Here is a 4,266-nt window from a genome sequence, read left to right on the forward strand (position 1 = left end):
AAGAAGAGATAAAATTTGGCTTTTCAATTTTTGTTTTATGCCCATAATTAACTTGGTCAAAAAAGGTTGGAAAATTAAAATTAATTTTGACATCTTATATGATGTCATCATCATGATGTAATAAGTATCATTTTTATTCTTTTTCTTTTTCTTTAATTCTTCAATAGTTCTTTAATTTAATTCTTGATCCCGAAATTTTCTTTTCTCTGATTTTATTTGACAGTTAGGTCAGGAGTCAGCTCTCGGGGTCAATTGACCAAATTGCCCCTCGCCGGTTCAACCCGGTTTGCAATTAATTCAATATTTCTTCCAGCTCCCTGACCTAATTATTTGACTGGCTTAACAGTTCTTTTTCGTGATTTTCTCTTTTCCACTGTGTTCATAAGGGTCCTAAGGACCGCATCGTCACATTTTACAGTTCAAAATTTGAGTTTAAAATGACTTCGCAGTCCTTCCCGAGAAGGTCACCCATCGTTGTGACTCTCGGCATGTTTAACTTCTTATGTTCTGTTTTTCTTATTTATACTTAACTAATTGAACAGTACTAATTATTTGTGTTTATGGCTTCTCTAATTGACTTAAGTGTGGTTATGTCCAGACCGACACCGGTCACCAGAACAGTGAAATCTACCAGGCTATGCAAACTGGGGTGTTACACTTTCTTTGGCACTAACCTAACCTTTATTTGACATCGAACAATGGAGAATTATCATGGATGGCATACAATAAATTGATCGATTTTCAAGAGAATGGTCAAGACTCTTGAGATATAAATTAAATTCAAAATTGGCATTTTTAGCTCTTCACATTTTAAAGGTTCCTTAGAATTTATGAAAATCCATTGGTGATTAGACATTAAATTAATTAGACATGCAGGTCTTATAAGCATCTAGAAAACCCTAAGGACCACCATAAAAAGTAGTGCTCATTTATGTTTTGAGATGCCATATCCATAAATTCGAATTGGACCTTCATAAACTCTAAACTTATTTTCTATAGTAAGCATCATAGGGTAGTTTAAGAATTAGTTTTTTTTTTTTTAATTTGGTATATGAAATTGTATAATCATATGAATGTTAGATACAAATTAAATGTGTAGGCTTGTGGATTGTTATAGACAACTATGAGATGAAATTACCTTAGCTTGGAGAAAAATGGACAGTACATGCAATTAGGTACCCATGCTTTGGATAATTAAATGGTGGGCATTTAAATGTTTTTGTTGATATATGTTGATAGCTTGAAGCCTTGCATGTGAATTTTGAACTTTGTTTTGTCCATTTTTTAGTGGGAAATGTCCTAATTTTAGAGAAAACTTTTAATCTATTTAGATTATTTCTCTTTTTTTTTTTTTTCCTCTTCATTAAGCTAATTCTAGTTTTATTCCCTTTCAATTATCTTTGTCTTTTTTAATCACCTTCTTCATCTTTTTTTACTTTAATAAGAAGGTGAATCTAAGAAAGATGAAAGTTAGGGTAACATATAAATTCATTAGACATTTTATGGTTGTCAAATGTACTCGTACAAAAATAAAGAAAATATAGAATCAATGTAAACAACCATAAAAAGAAAACATGATTTAGATCAATGGTGCTCATTGATAAACTTGTATTATATAGATGTTTTTAAGTACATTTATATAATATTTCATAGCATTTAGAATGATAATCTCATGCATAACCATTAATTTCATTAACTTCTATAAATTCCATTACTAAGTTCTAAATTCCATGTTTTCTGCATCATTTCAGGTGTTTGGGTGAAGTCCTAGGGCATGGGAGTGCAGAAGGAAACTTAGAAAAGCCAAAGGTTTGAGAAAAGCTGCTGATACACATTACACAGGTGGTGTAAGTAAAGCCATAAACCCGTGTAACTTATTGCCAGAAGAAAGCTAGAGAGCCAAAGAAGAAGCAAAAGTACACGGGTCGTGTAATCAGACCCGTGTAAGCTATGGGGACTCGTGTAAGTCTCTGCCAAGCACAAGCTTGAAGAACTCTCTAAAAATAAAAGAACACGGGCCATGTAACTATACAGGTGTACCCAGCGCGGACCCGTGTAAACTCCTGTGCCAATGCAAAATGCAACCATTTAGCTCTAGTAAATTACACGGCCCTAGGCCGTGTAGTGACACACGGGCCGTGTACCTTGTGGTAGCCAGTTTCTTGATCTGAATTCTAGCTCTTATTTACACACTCCAAACAGAATCCTAATGCTTTTGGGATTCTAAAGACCTAACTCTAGACCAGCTATTATAAATAGAAGCAGAAAATGACAACAGTAGAGGCTCTTCTTTTCAGTTTAACCTTTTTGTAGAGCTTTTTGGAGTTTTTCAAAAGGGTTTTTATTTTTCATACTTGCATTCTCTACGACAGTTTTGAAGAGAAGAACACCAGCAAAGAAGGGAAATCCTTAGCTGAAGTTCCACAAGGATCAAGACTGCAGTTATTCCTCTTTGGTTCTTTTGTTCTATTTCTCTAAATGGACTCTTTATGTTCTTTTATTTTATTTTCTCTATGTTTATTGAACTCACCATGAGCGAGTAATTCCTTTATTCTGGAATTAGGAGAGTAACATTTGCAATTGTTATTATGGATAAATATTGAGTTTTATTTATTGGATTTGAGCTTAGTTCTTTGATTCAATTTCTTGTGATCTTAATGCATGCTATGTGTTGATACCCACTTAGTATTGATTGCATATATTAATTGAAGGATTGAAAGGTGAAGATTAATATTAGAAAATAGAGATCTTGAACCTAGGAAATCTGACCTAGAGGTAGGCTGATGAACTTAGTGGAGTCCTAAAATTAATCATAGATCTTAAAGTTTTTTAATTAATTTAATCACCACGAAAGTAGGGTTTAGGTTAATTAAAATACACCTTAAGTGCCTTGAGAGAGGACTTAGGATATCCTAGGATTAATTTCCATCAAACCAATTACTCTCAATCCGTTAAATGGACAAGATTAAAATCTATAGTAAGGTTGTAGTGTGAAATCTTAATTCTGGAATTGTTTTTATAAATAGTTTAATTTAAAAATTACTTTTAGCATCTAAAATAGGTTTAACTCATTCTCCATCTATATTCGATAGCCTAAACTATCAAAATTGCCGTGTAGCCTGGTACTTGCTAATTAAATTCCTCGTGGGAATGATACTCTACTCATCACTTTATAACTTGTTAGCGATTCGTGCACTTGCGGTGGTTGAAAAATCAGCAAACAAGCTTTTAACGCCGTTGCTGGGGAATTTTAATTTTAGTAATATTAGGTGATAAGTAATTTAGCTGATTTAGGCATTTTCATTTATTATTTAATTTTGTTTTTACATTGTTTTATTCTTTTATTCTTTCTCAGGTGATTGATTTGGTACATGACCAGAACAAGACTAGAGGAAGAAGTCTTTGATTTGGATCCAGAGATAGACAAAACTCTAAGAACTATCAGGAGGGAGAGGAAACGTGAAGGACAAGATCAAGGGAATCCAAAAATTCCAAATATGGCCAATAATAACAACAACAGGCTGAGACTCTTGAAGGACTACGGAGCTCCCTCCATACAAGGATTCCAACCTAGTGTTATAAGACCCACAATGGATGCCAATAATTTTGAACTAAAACCAGTATGGCTCCAGATGATCCAACAGACCCAGTTTGGGGGTTCACCAACAGAAGATCTGCACTACCACCTCCAGTGCTTTCTTGCCTTTTGTGACAAATTCAAGATGAATGAGGTCTCTGATCAAGCCATAAGACTCAGAGCATTTCCATTTTCCCTTCGAAATAGAGCAAGGAAGTAGTTACTTTCTCAACCAGCTAGAACATTCACTACTTGGGAAGACCTCTCACAAGCTTTTCTAGCAAGGTACTTCCCACCTGCAAAGAGTGCAAAGTTGAGAGTTGAACTCAACACCTTTAGGCAAAGGGAAGGTGAATCACTCTATGATGCATGGGAGAGATATAAGGACCTACAGAGAGAATGCCCACACTATGGCATAGAAGATTGGCTCCTGGTTCAAAACTTCTATAATGGGCTACTGCCCTCTACAAGGAGCACAGTAGATTTAGTAGCAGAAGGTGACCTGATGGAGAAAACAGTGGATCAAGCACTTGAACTTTTGGAGAGGGTCGCATATCACAACTACGAGTGGTCAAATGAAAGGGGAAATACAAGGAGAACAACATGAATCCTAGAAGTGGATGGCCTAAGAATGATAAATGCTCAATTTGACTAGCTCACAAGGAGGCTTGATAAAATGCAGGCTAATG

The 4,266-nt window shown here is 34.9% G+C and overlaps 1 non-coding gene across 1 annotated transcript; it reads right to left on the reverse strand.

The window, feature by feature from the left end:
• Window positions 1–3,887: 3,887 nt before the first annotated feature.
• LOC131176636 (small nucleolar RNA R71) lies at window positions 3,888–3,994 on the reverse strand. The gene has a single exon (XR_009146616.1). It is a non-coding gene; the product is annotated as a small nucleolar RNA R71 (small nucleolar RNA).
• Window positions 3,995–4,266: the final 272 nt, after the last annotated feature.

The sequence above is a fragment of the Hevea brasiliensis genome, unplaced genomic scaffold (assembly GCF_030052815.1).
Source record: "Hevea brasiliensis isolate MT/VB/25A 57/8 unplaced genomic scaffold, ASM3005281v1 Scaf2, whole genome shotgun sequence".
NCBI classification, from domain to species: Eukaryota; Viridiplantae; Streptophyta; class Magnoliopsida; order Malpighiales; family Euphorbiaceae; genus Hevea; species Hevea brasiliensis.